General features: G+C 49.2%; 6 non-coding genes and 1 pseudogene across 6 annotated transcripts; all 7 read right to left on the reverse strand.

The window, feature by feature from the left end:
* Positions 1 to 753: 753 nt before the first annotated feature.
* LOC141233384 (U2 spliceosomal RNA) lies at positions 754 to 947 on the reverse strand. The gene has a single exon (XR_012299490.1). It is a non-coding gene; the product is annotated as a U2 spliceosomal RNA (small nuclear RNA).
* A 5,564-nt stretch (positions 948 to 6,511) lies between these two features.
* LOC141233395 (U2 spliceosomal RNA) lies at positions 6,512 to 6,589 on the reverse strand (annotated as a pseudogene).
* A 1,115-nt stretch (positions 6,590 to 7,704) lies between these two features.
* Positions 7,705 to 7,895, reverse strand: LOC141233377 (U2 spliceosomal RNA). Its single transcript, XR_012299483.1, has one exon. It is a non-coding gene; the product is annotated as a U2 spliceosomal RNA (small nuclear RNA).
* Positions 7,896 to 9,010: 1,115 nt separating this feature from the next.
* On the reverse strand, positions 9,011 to 9,201 carry LOC141233378 (U2 spliceosomal RNA). Its single transcript, XR_012299484.1, has one exon. It is a non-coding gene; the product is annotated as a U2 spliceosomal RNA (small nuclear RNA).
* A 1,115-nt stretch (positions 9,202 to 10,316) lies between these two features.
* Positions 10,317 to 10,507, reverse strand: LOC141233379 (U2 spliceosomal RNA). Its single transcript, XR_012299485.1, has one exon. It is a non-coding gene; the product is annotated as a U2 spliceosomal RNA (small nuclear RNA).
* A 1,115-nt stretch (positions 10,508 to 11,622) lies between these two features.
* Positions 11,623 to 11,813, reverse strand: LOC141233381 (U2 spliceosomal RNA). The gene has a single exon (XR_012299487.1). It is a non-coding gene; the product is annotated as a U2 spliceosomal RNA (small nuclear RNA).
* Positions 11,814 to 12,931: 1,118 nt separating this feature from the next.
* LOC141233388 (U2 spliceosomal RNA) lies at positions 12,932 to 13,120 on the reverse strand. Its single transcript, XR_012299494.1, has one exon. It is a non-coding gene; the product is annotated as a U2 spliceosomal RNA (small nuclear RNA).
* Positions 13,121 to 13,343: the final 223 nt, after the last annotated feature.

A 13,343-nucleotide genomic window follows, 5' to 3' on the forward strand; every position in this document is an offset into this window, starting at 1 on the left:
AGGTGGCTGCTGCTGTGCACAGGTATATAAAGGCTCAGAGCCTATTATGACACGCGCAGCCAGCGTTCCATTGCCACATTCCATCTACTGCAGGCAGGATACCTGGCTGGCTGAATGTCGCTGAGAAGCTCACAGAGACCGCCATAAGCAACAGTTTAACAGAATGCCACAGACTAATCAACCAAACTTTTTGGGGTGGGTTCTCTTTTATAGTCTGCAGGCATTAAATGAAAGAAGTCAGTGTTCCAGCAGAGGGAGACAACGTTTCAGAAAAGGCATTGTAGCAAACCAAAAAAGAAATTTTAAGCGCAGCAGAGTAACCAGCGCACATACCTGTTAGCTCAGGTGAGTTTAAAAGGCTGCTGTTGATAACAAGGGCATTTGCTAAATAGATGGTGTGTGTGCAACAATATACTGAAAGGTCAATTATATTGTGCAGCTTATCTCACCACCTGTAGTTATTTAGGTGAAAGCTCCAAAATGCTTGCCTAATATGTCTGTTTATCCAAAAGGAAGTAAAAAGGGAGAGCTAGAAAGATAGCATTGCATTACATTACATGGCAATGCAATGCACAGTTGCTGAAGTTGAACCAAAATGAGCTTGTAATCTGGCTTCTGCAACTTTGAACATGAAAAATCCAATGAGGAGAAGAAAAGCAAAGCCAAAGAGTCCATCCCAAAATCCGACAAACAAGCAAAATGAACAAAAAACATTGAATTCAATTCTTTCTGATTTTAGAAACTGCATTAAAGAAGGGGTGCACCGGTCCTGGAGATACTGCAATACCAGGTCAATGCATGGAGTGGACAGAGCAAGCTCTTTTTCCATCTCCCTGTTCTAAAAATCCATTTAATATATGGTCCCCAGATAGGGGACGTATCAGATATTAAACTGATAAGAACAGATTTTTTTGATTGAATATATCTTTTATTAGCACAAAAAATAAGTTAACAGACAGTGTACAGTGCCGCAGCCCAGTACACACAGAATTCTACATCATATTTACATAGCATGAGGATACGACGCACTAACTAGACACATCGCACCCCTATGCTACACAAAACACTCAATCTGAAAGAAAAAGCATGTCAATCAATACAGTACGACGAACCGTGATAAGGGATAGGGATTGGGAAAAAGGGGATGGGGAGGGGAAAATCACAGGCCCGAAGCTTTATTGAAAGACAAGACACATAAGGGGAGAGGGGGAGGAGGGGTTTAGTCCTCATCCTCGTCCTCCGGACCGTCCATGATGGAATAGTCTCTGAGCAGGCTGTGGATCAGCCTGCGGCAGTCCTGGATGGACATCCTCTCCCTCCTCAAGATGAGCCGGTTCCTGGCGACCCAAACGGCATCCTTGAAGCAGTTCATAAGGCGCCAAGCCTCCTGGATGGCTCCGACGGTATGAACCCCAGGGAATAGTCCATAAAGCACAGAATGGTGCGATAGGCTCGCCCTGGGGACAGAGTTCCTCAGGTCGTCCTCAAGTGCAGTCAATAGGCGCTGTGCAAATCCGCAGTCCCAAAAAGTGTGCAAAGATGTTTCCTCCACGAAGGGGCACCTTGGGCAGTACCGGGTCTTGCACAGGTTCCGGGCATGCATGAATGACCGGACGGGCAGTCCGCCCTGAATCGCCATCCACGACAAGTCCTTGTGCCCGTTGGTCAGCCTGTCAGACGACACATTTGTCCACACAGTCTCCAGCGTGTCCTGGTGAAGTCCTGTGATGTTCTCCACGTCATCCTTGGCTCTGATTAGCTTGTGGATAGTTTTGGGCTTCCACAAGTCGGGCTTGAGTCCCTCCAGTTGATGCTCCCCCACAAATCGAACGACGTCTCCGTAGAACCATGGCGTCGTCCAGTTGTAGGGGAAGGAGCTGTCCCACTTGTCCCAGCCGAGTCGCCTCCAAAGAGGAAGCAGGAAGAAGTGAGACATGGACCTGCCCGCGGAGCCATTCTTGACTTGCAAAGTCCGGCGGACACAATCTCACACAAAAGAGGATCGCAGGAGGGTGGGGATATCTGGAACGCCCTTCCCACCCTTGCGAGGCTCCTTGTACATGACGGCCCGCCTGACTCTGTCCATCTTGGATCCCCAGACAAAGTGAAACACTGTCTTGGTAATGGCCCTGCACACAGTGACGTGTGGGGGCCAGGCCTGCGCCGTGTACTGCAAGACGGGCAGGACCTCATTACGCAGGACGAGTGCCTTACCCTCACAAGTGAGGTGTCTGAGGCTCCAGAGTCCGATCCGTTGCTTCACCTTGGCCAAGCGTTCTTGCCAGGACTTGAGGGCCGCTCCTTCCTTCCCGGACCAGACTCCCAGCACCTTGAGGAAATCCGGTTGAATGTTGAAGGGGAAGGGGGCAGAGGAGGCCGGCTGCCAATCCCCGAAGAGCATGGCTTCCGACTTCCTGCAGTTGACTTTGGCCCCTGAAGCCCGGCCGAACCTCTCACACGTCTGGACAAGGGCGTCGACTGAACCACGATCAGCGCAGAAGACGGTGACGTCGTCCATGTAGAGCGAGCACTTGACCTCGTGTCGTCCCGGACCCGGTGCGGTGATCCCTCTGATCTCTCCATTCTGCCGGATAGCCTCTGCGAAGAGTTCTATAACACAAACAAAAAGAAGAGGTGATAGAGGGCAGCCTTGTCTGACCCCAGAGAGGACAGGGAAGGGGTCAGTCTTCCAGCCGTTCACCAACACCGAGCTGTGGATATCAAAATACATCAGACGGACATACGAACAAAACATGTTACCCAAACCTAACCGGTGCAGAGCTCGGCCCATGAACTCGTGGGAAACCCGGTCGAAGGCCTTCTCCTGATCCAAGGAGACCAGGGCCGCGTGTGCGCGGCGGACCTTGATGTACTCGACCGTGTCCCGCACGAGAGCGAGGCTGTCTGCGATGCGACGTCCAGGGATGCCGCAGGTCTGGTCCGGGTGGATGATCCGTCCGATGACCGTCTTAAGTCGTGTCGCCATCGTCTTGGCCAGGATCTTGTAGTCCACGTTGAGCAGAGTGATGGGACGCCAATTCCTCAGGTCGCACCTCTCTCCCTTCCGCTTGTACAGGATCGTGACCATTCCTTCCCTCAAAGATAGAGGCATTCTACCCTCCACCACCATCTCCTCGTACAGGTCCAACAGGTCCGGACAGATGAGGTCTCCCAGCGCTACATAGAGCTCCGCTGGAAGACCATCACTGCCCGGGGTCCTGCCGGTCCTAAAGGATTTAGCGGCAGAGAGCAATTCGCCCACCATCAGAGGTTTGTCCAAGGCTGCCGTGCCTGCAGGATCAAGATGGTTAGTGATACCTGACAGGAACTTATCAGCAGCGTCGGGGTCGGTAGTCTTGTGGGAGTAGAGTTCGCTGTAGAAGTCGCTGACGACCCTCATCACGTCCTCCTTCCCACGTCGCATGTTTCCGCTCTCGTCTCGCAGCTCGTTCAGGGGCGTGTGACCGGCATGAAGTTTCCTGAAAAAGAATGAGTTACATTTCTCACCCTTCTCCAGATTCTCCACTTTGGAACGGAAGACGATTCGCTTGGACTCCTCCTCAAAGTGCCTTTTCAGGCTCTTCTTGGTCTCCTCCAGCTCCTCCCTCACGTCCCAGCCGCAGTGAAGAAGGTCCTGCAGCGACCGCAGCTCGCGCTGCAGCCCTCTGAAGTCCCTCCTCTTCTCACACGCCTGTTGTCGACCCTTGGCCTGAAAGAAACAGCGAAACTCAAGTTTAACATATTCCCACCAGTCAGAGACTGTTTGGAAGCTACCCTTGTAGGACTGCCACATTGCGTAGGCTGCTCTCAGCTCCTCCACGACTTCATCCTGAGCCAGCAGAGCACAATTCAGCTTCCAGGAGCCGGGGCCGGACGGAAAACCGTCGCCGAGGACACCTTGTAAGTGAATGGCTCTGTGGTCGGAGAAGAAGCAGGAGACCATCGAGTGCCTACTCTGCCTGACTGCCCGAGAGGTGAACACAAAGTCAATCCTGGAGCGGAGTGAGCCATCGGGTCGGCTCCACGAATAGTTCGTGGAGCCTCTCCCCATGGAGCCCACCACGTCCTGAAGAGAGGCCTCGGTTACCATCTCGATGAGCAGCTTGGACGTGATGTCCAACTTGGCAGATGTGCCAGAACTACGACCATCCTCCTCGATGGGGCAGTTGAAATCCCCGGCCATCACTAAGGTCCTGGTGGTGGCAAGCTGAAGCCGCAGGGTCTGGAAAAGCTCCAAACGCTCATTCTTCAGTGGGGACGCATACACGTTGATGAACCTGACAGGTTCTCCCGCCCAGTTGCCATCTACAACAAGAGCCCTGCCGCAGATGAGCTCCTGGACGGACTCAAGCGTGAATGCGCCCCCCCTGATCAGAATTGCGACCCCCGCAGACTTGCAGTCACCCCCACCGGACCAGTAGGATGGACCGTGGGACCACTCCCTGGCCAGATGTTTGAAGGACCTAGAGGAGGGAAGGGAACATTCCTGCAACATATAAACATCACACAACTGGGAAGTAAGGAAGGCATAAATAGTCTGACGTCTGAACTTGTCCTTGATGCTCCTGACATTAATGGAAAATAAGTTAATATTAGCCATCATGTAGGGAAAAAAGAAAAAGTTAGCGCAGGCAATACACCTTAGTTACCACTCCGGTCGGGTGGTCCCTCGTCGGTGTTGACTGCTGGTGACGGGATCACCAGCAGGCCCTCTTCCTCCATCTGGTCAAGCAGCGCGGCCTCGATCTCGGCGACCACCAGTTCCTCCTCTTCTGGCTCGGCCACCAGGGTCTCAACCATGTGCTCCATCTCTTCTGGCTCAGGGAGGGTATCCTCCTTTTCGCCTACGAAATCCAGAATCTTCTTTTTGGAGGATTCAGTAGCAGGGCTGTCCTCCACCTTCCTCTTTCCCCGGGTTGGAACTGGGGAGACAAGAAGGGGAAAATCCTCCTCGGAATAGATAGCGGCGGGTGGAGGAAAGGTTAATTCCACCGCTACCATGGTCTGGGGAGGGAGAGTGGCTGCCGGGGCAGGGGAAAGGACACCTGCTGAGGAGTAGGGGAAGGAGGAAGAGGAAGTGGAATCCTCAGCAGGGGTGGCCGGGGTGGGGGGGGATTGGACGGGGGTGGCAGGGGGAGGGATCGAGAGAGGGGTGACAGAACTCTTACCCTCCTTTGACTTTTTCTTCTGCTTCGGAGCTGCTGGGACCGTCGCTGGGGCTTTGGCCACCGACTCCTTGACCGCTTTGGCCTTGGTCGTCTCGGCCTTGGCCGCTGGGGCCTTGGTCGTCGCGTCCTTGACCTTCACAGGCCTGGTCATCGGGGCCTTGTCCTCCGTAGCTGGGGTCGTCGCAACCACCGATGCCCAGGATCTCTCACGCTTGGGGCAATCCTTGTACAGATGAGCCGCCAGCCCACACAGGTTGCAGGACGTCTTCTTCGGGCAGTCCTTCGAGCTGTGTCCCGTCACTCGACAAATCCTGCAGGCATCCTCCTTGCAGTCCTTCATCTCGTGGCCGTTCTTGCCGCATCTCCTGCAGTTCCGCGGCATGTCCGGGTAATAGATGAGGCCGTAGGAGTTGCCCAGGGAGAATGTCGGGGGCAGGTGCCGAAGTCCGTCTGAGTACGCCAGGTCCCTGTGAAGTCTAACGGTCACCGACCACTTACCTGTCCAGAAGCCGAGTCCATTCAGGATGTGAGAAGGTTCCTTCACAACCAAACAGAAGCGTCTCAGGAAGGTACAGATGTCTTGGCCTGGGGTGTGCGGGTTGCGCATGGAGACCGTGATCCTCCTTTCGTCCCTCTGGATAGGGCAGCTACCTGTAAAGGCAGAGAAAGAATTATCTGGTCCTTTTGCGCTTACCATTTCCCAGAACCTCCTGCAGGTGTTCACAGTGGCGAAGGTGACGAAGAAGATCCCCGTCAAGAAGGTCTGGATGCTGAGGGTGTCCGACCTGGAGAAGCCTCGATCCAGCAGCATCTTCTGGCAGAACACGTCCGAGGACATGTCCGGCACCCTCCCATCCACTTCCTTCAGCTTCAGGGCCACCGTCTGCCGCATCCATGGCTCCAGGGCTGGAGCTTCGTGGCGGGGCTTCTGGGGTCCCTTCTGCTGGCCAGTCGTGGAGGCAGAGTCCTTGGGGTCAGAATCGGCTCCTGGCTGGGCCCTCCTGGCTGTCCCCTGCTCCAGGCTCTTCTTTTCGGCCTTCCTCGCAGCGCTTGCCATGGCTTTCCTCCTGCAGTTACTTCTTGGAGCTGGATCTGGAACTTTTCCCGGAATGGGTGGAGCTATGCAGATTCTTCTCCCGTCGTGTTCTGGACAAATTCCCCGAAAGGTCTTTGTCTCGATGATTTTCTTCCTCGAAGATTCCACAGGACAGCCCGATTCTTCTCCGAGTCTTCGTCTTCTTCTGGATTCTTTAGAGCTTCTTCCTCCCACCGATATCCGCCTTCCTTCTCCGATGTCAGCTGGGCTCCGAAGCTCTTCTCCTTCCGAGTTCGATCGCTCTCGTCAAGTGTAGATCGTAGCTCTTGTGTTCTTATAAGAACAGATACTACACTTGATCTTAGCCAAAAGGCCGAGAAGCGATAACCAGAATTGGTTTCAAACTACGGAGCCACCCAAGGATCCTGAAAAGTCCATTTGTAGAGATGAGCTCCTGGACTCCCGTTAAGAAGACATGTTGTCAACCTCTAGATCCCTTACATGCCTGCACTTTTCGGCTTGCTGCTGCTGCAATCCATGCGTTTTAGACCTGCATAACTCCACCTCTTTAAACACAGCACCTTCACCCCCTGCTGTTCCCACCCGCCTCAACACCGTTGGAAGGGAGGAGAACCAATTAAGGCGGGGGGTGGGGTGGAACGAGCAGCTGTCTACCCTTAGCAGGAGGGCTGCTGATTACATACCTCTCCTGCTGCTGCTGCTGCTGGCTGTCCAGCAGCAGACTGAAGGTGGCTGCTGCTGTGCACAGGTATATAAAGGCTCAGAGCCTATTATGACACGCGCAGCCAGCGTTCCATTGCCACATTCCATCTACTGCAGGCAGGATACCTGGCTGGCTGAATGTCGCTGAGAAGCTCACAGAGACCGCCATAAGCAACAGTTTAACAGAATGCCACAGACTAATCAACCAAACTTTTTGGGGTGGGTTCTCTTTTATAGTCTGCAGGCATTAAATGAAAGAAGTCAGTGTTCCAGCAGAGGGAGACAACGTTTCAGAAAAGGCATTGTAGCAAACCAAAAAAGAAATTTTAAGCGCAGCAGAGTAACCAGCGCACATACCTGTTAGCTCAGGTGAGTTTAAAAGGCTGCTGTTGATAACAAGGGCATTTGCTAAATAGATGGTGTGTGTGCAACAATATACTGAAAGGTCAATTATATTGTGCAGCTTATCTCACCACCTGTAGTTATTTAGGTGAAAGCTCCAAAATGCTTGCCTAATATGTCTGTTTATCCAAAAGGAAGTAAAAAGGGAGAGCTAGAAAGATAGCATTGCATTACATTACATGGCAATGCAATGCACAGTTGCTGAAGTTGAACCAAAATGAGCTTGTAATCTGGCTTCTGCAACTTTGAACATGAAAAATCCAATGAGGAGAAGAAAAGCAAAGCCAAAGAGTCCATCCCCAAATCCGACAAACAAGCAAAATGAACAAAAAACATTGAATTCAATTCTTTCTGATTTTAGAAACTGCATTAAAGAAGGGGTGCACCGGTCCTGGAGATACTGCAATACCAGGTCAATGCGTGGAGTGGACAGAGCAAGCTCTTTTTCCATCTCCCTGTTCTAAAAATCCATTTAATATATGGTCCCCAGATAGGGGACGTATCAGATATTAAACTGATAAGAACAGATACTACACTTGATCTTAGCCAAAAGGCCGAGAAGCGATAACCAGAATTGGTTTCAAACTACGGAGCCACCCAAGGATCCTTAAAAGTCCATTTGTGGAGATGAGCTCCTGGACTCCCGTTAAGAAGACATGTTGTCAACCTCTAGATCCCTTACATGCCTGCACTTTTCGGCTTGCTGCTGCTGCAATCCACGCGTTTTAGATCTGCATAACTCCACCTCTTTAAACACAGCACCTTCACCCCCTGCTGTTCCCACCCGCCTCAACACCGTTGGAAGGGAGGAGAACCAATTAAGGCGGGGGGTGGGGTGGAACGAGCAGCTGTCTACCCTTAGCAGGAGGGCTGCTGATTACATACCTCTCCTGCTGCTGCTGCTGCTGGCTGTCCAGCAGCAGACTGAAGGTGGCTGCTGCTGTGCACAGGTATATAAAGGCTCAGAGCCTATTATGACACGCGCAGCCAGCGTTCTATTGCCACATTCCATCTACTGCAGGCAGGATACCTGGCTGGCTGAATGTCTCTGAGAAGCTCACAGAGACCGCCATAAGCAACAGTTTAACAGAATGCCACAGACTAATCAACCAAACTTTTTGGGTTGGGTTCTCTTTTATAGTCTGCAGGCATTAAATGAAAGAAGTCAGTGTTCCAGCAGAGGGAGACAACGTTTCAGAAAAGGCATTGTAGCAAACCAAAAAAGAAATTTTAAGCGCAGCAGAGTAACCAGCGCACATACCTGTTAGCTCAGGTGAGTTTAAAAGGCTGCTGTTGATAACAAGGGCATTTGCTAAATAGATGGTGTGTGTGCAACAATATACTGAAAGGTCAATTATATTGTGCAGCTTATCTCACCACCTGTAGTTATTTAGGTGAAAGCTCCAAAATGCTTGCCTAATATGTCTGTTTATCCAAAAGGAAGTAAAAAGGGAGAGCTAGAAAGATAGCATTGCATTACATTACATGGCAATGCAATGCACAGTTGCTGAAGTTGAACCAAAATGAGCTTGTAATCTGGCTTCTGCAACTTTGAACATGAAAAATCCAATGAGGAGAAGAAAAGCAAAGCCAAAGAGTCCATCCCAAAATCCGACAAACAAGCAAAATGAACAAAAAACATTGAATTCAATTCTTTCTGATTTTAGAAACTGCATTAAAGAAGGGGTGCACCGGTCCTGGAGATACTGCAATACCAGGTCAATGCGTGGAGTGGACAGAGCAAGCTCTTTTTCCATCTCCCTGTTCTAAAAATCCATTTAATATATGGTCCCCAGATAGGGGACGTATCAGATATTAAACTGATAAGAACAGATACTACACTTGATCTTAGCCAAAAGGCCGAGAAGCGATAACCAGAATTGGTTTCAAACTACGGAGCCACCCAAGGATCCTGAAAAGTCCATTTGTGGAGATGAGCTCCTGGACTCCCGTTAAGAAGACATGTTGTCAACCTCTAGATCCCTTACATGCCTGCACTTTTCGGCTTGCTGCTGCTGCAATCCACGCGTTTTAGATCTGCATAACTCCACCTCTTTAAACACAGCACCTTCACCCCCTGCTGTTCCCACCCGCCTCAACACCGTTGGAAGGGAGGAGAACCAATTAAGGCGGGGGGTGGGGTGGAACGAGCAGCTGTCTACCCTTAGCAGGAGGGCTGCTGATTACATACCTCTCCTGCTGCTGCTGCTGCTGGCTGTCCAGCAGCAGACTGAAGGTGGCTGCTGCTGTGCACAGGTATATAAAGGCTCAGAGCCTATTATGACACGCGCAGCCAGCGTTCCATTGCCACATTCCATCTACTGCAGGCAGGATACCTGGCTGGCTGAATGTCGCTGAGAAGCTCACAGAGACCGCCATAAGCAACAGTTTAACAGAATGCCACAGACTAATCAACCAAACTTTTTGGGTTGGGTTCTCTTTTATAGTCTGCAGGCATTAAATGAAAGAAGTCAGTGTTCCAGCAGAGGGAGACAACGTTTCAGAAAAGGCATTGTAGCAAACCAAAAAAGAAATTTTAAGCGCAGCAGAGTAACCAGCGCACATACCTGTTAGCTCAGGTGAGTTTAAAAGGCTGCTGTTGATAACAAGGGCATTTGCTAAATAGATGGTGTGTGTGCAACAATATACTGAAAGGTCAATTATATTGTGCAGCTTATCTCACCACCTGTAGTTATTTAGGTGAAAGCTCCAAAATGCTTGCCTAATATGTCTGTTTATTCAAAAGGAAGTAAAAAGGGAGAGCTAGAAAGATAGCATTGCATTACATTACATGGCAATGCAATGCACAGTTGCTGAAGTTGAACCAAAATGAGCTTGTAATCTGGCTTCTGCAACTTTGAACATGAAAAATCCAATGAGGAGAAGAAAAGCAAAGCCAAAGAGTCCATCCCAAAATCCGACAAACAAGCAAAATGAACAAAAAACATTGAATTCAATTCTTTCTGATTTTAGAAACTGCATTAAAGAAGGGGTGCACCGGTCCTGGAGATACTGCAATACCAGGTCAATGCGTGGAGTGGACAGAGCAAGCTCTTTTTCCATCTCCCTGTTCTAAAAATCCATTTAATATATGGTCCCCAGATAGGGGACGTATCAGATATTAAACTGATAAGAACAGATACTACACTTGATCTTAGCCAAAAGGCCGAGAAGCGATAACCAGAATTGGTTTCAAACTACGGAGCCACCCAAGGATCCTGAAAAGTCCATTTGTGGAGATGAGCTCCTGGACTCCCGTTAAGAAGACATGTTGTCAACCTCTAGATCCCTTACATGCCTGCACTTTTCGGCTTGCTGCTGCTGCAATCCACGCGTTTTAGATCTGCATAACTCCACCTCTTTAAACACAGCACCTTCACCCCCTGCTGTTCCCACCCGCCTCAACACCGTTGGAAGGGAGGAGAACCAATTAAGGCGGGGGGTGGGGTGGAACGAGCAGCTGTCTACCCTTAGCAGGAGGGCTGCTGATTACATACCTCTCCTGCTGCTGCTGCTGCTGGCTGTCCAGCAGCAGACTGAAGGTGGCTGCTGCTGTGCACAGGTATATAAAGGCTCAGAGCCTATTATGACACGCGCAGCCAGCGTTCCATTGCCACATTCCATCTACTGCAGGCAGGATACCTGGCTGGCTGAATGTCGCTGAGAAGCTCACAGAGACCGCCATAAGCAACAGTTTAACAGAATGCCACAGACTAATCAACCAAACTTTTTGGGTTGGGTTCTCTTTTATAGTCTGCAGGCATTAAATGAAAGAAGTCAGTGTTCCAGCAGAGGGAGACAACGTTTCAGAAAAGGCATTGTAGCAAACCAAAAAAGAAATTTTAAGCGCAGCAGAGTAACCAGCGCACATACCTGTTAGCTCAGGTGAGTTTAAAAGGCTGCTGTTGATAACAAGGGCATTTGCTAAATAGATGGTGTGTGTGCAACAATATACTGAAAGGTCAATTATATTGTGCAGCTTATCTCACCACCTGTAGTTATTTAGGTGAAAGCTCCAAAATGCTTGCCTAATATGTCTGTTTATCAAAAAGGAAGTAAAAAGGGAGAGCTAGAAAGATAGCATTGCATTACATTACATGGCAATGCAATGCACAGTTGCTGAAGTTGAACCAAAATGAGCTTGTAATCTGGCTTCTGCAACTTTGAACATGAAAAATCCAATGAGGAGAAGAAAAGCAAAGCCAAAGAGTCCATCCCAAAATCCGACAAACAAGCAAAATGAACAAAAAACATTGAATTCAATTCTTTCTGATTTTAGAAACTGCATTAAAGAAGGGGTGCACCAGTCCTGGAGATACTGCAATACCAGGTCAATGCGTGGAGTGGACAGAGCAAGCTCTTTTTCCATCTCCCTGTTCTAAAAATCCATTTAATATATGGTCCCCAGATAGGGGACGTATCAGATATTAAACTGATAAGAACAGATACTACACTTGATCTTAGCCAAAAGGCCGAGAAGCGATAACCAGAATTGGTTTCAAACTACGGAGCCACCCAAGGATCCTGAAAAGTCCATTTGTGGAGATGAGCTCCTGGACTCCCGTTAAGAAGACATGTTGTCAACCTCTAGATCCCTTACATGCCTGCACTTTTCGGCTTGCTGCTGCTGCAATCCACGCGTTTTAGATCTGCATAACTCCACCTCTTTAAACACAGCACCTTCACCCCCTGCTGTTCCCACCCGCCTCAACACCGTTGGAAGGGAGGAGAACCAATTAAGGCGAGGGGTGGGGTGGAACGAGCAGCTGTCTACCCTTAGCAGGAGGGCTGCTGATTACATACCTCTCCTGCTGCTGCTGCTGCTGCTGGCTGTCCAGCAGCAGACTGAAGGTGGCTGCTGCTGTGCACAGGTATATAAAGGCTCAGAGCCTATTATGACACGCGCAGCCAGCGTTCCATTGCCACATTCCATCTACTGCAGGCAGGATACCTGGCTGGCTGAATGTCGCTGAGAAGCTCACAGAGACCGCCATAAGCAACAGTTTAACAGAATGCCACAGACTAATCAACCAAACTTTTTGGGTTGGGTTCTCTTTTATAGTCTGCAGGCATTAAATGAAAGAAGTCAGTGTTCCAGCAGAGGGAGACAACGTTTCAGAAAAGGCATTGTAGCAAACCAAAAAAGAAATTTTAAGCGCAGCAGAGTAACCAGCGCACATACCTGTTAGCTCAGGTGAGTTTAAAAGGCTGCTGTTGATAACAAGGGCATTTGCTAAATAGATGGTGTGTGTGCAACAATATACTGAAAGGTCAATTATATTGTGCAGCTTATCTCACCACCTGTAGTTATTTAGGTGAAAGCTCCAAAATGCTTGCCTAATATGTCTGTTTATCCAAAAGGAAGTAAAAAGGGAAAGCTAGAAAGATAGCATTGCATTACATTACATGGCAATGCAATGCACAGTTGCTGAAGTTGAACCAAAATGAGCTTGTAATCTGGCTTCTGCAACTTTGAACATGAAAAATCCAATGAGGAGAAGAAAAGCAAAGCCAAAGAGTCCATCCCAAAATCCGACAAACAAGCAAAATGAACAAAAAACATTGAATTCAATTCTTTCTGATTTTAGAAACTGCATTAAAGAAGGGGTGCACCGGTCCTGGAGATACTGCAATACCAGGTCAATGCGTGGAGTGGACAGAGCAAGCTCTTTTTCCATCTCCCTGTTCTAAAAATCCATTTAATATATGGTCCCCAGATAGGGGACGTATCAGATATTAAACTGATAAGAACAGATTTTTTTTTTTTCCTCAGATTAAGACCCACATTAATTTATGCATCATAGCGCATATTCACATAACGGGTTCTCAAATCATCATTCGGAAAAACAAAAACAAAATCCCAAAAAACACAACCCTGCAATTAACTGTTACTTACTGTAAGAAGTCCAATGTGAAAAGTTCCAGAGTGCTTCTGCTGCTGTCTCACCATACTTCTTTTTATCCAATAAATAGGCATAAAACAGTCTAGCAAGAAAAATCTTTCTGCATTCCAT

Source organism: Phyllobates terribilis, unplaced genomic scaffold, assembly GCF_046119375.1.
Source record: "Phyllobates terribilis strain yellow unplaced genomic scaffold, ASM4611937v1 Scaffold_584__1_contigs__length_1024158, whole genome shotgun sequence".
In the NCBI taxonomy this organism is placed as follows: domain Eukaryota; kingdom Metazoa; phylum Chordata; class Amphibia; order Anura; family Dendrobatidae; genus Phyllobates; species Phyllobates terribilis.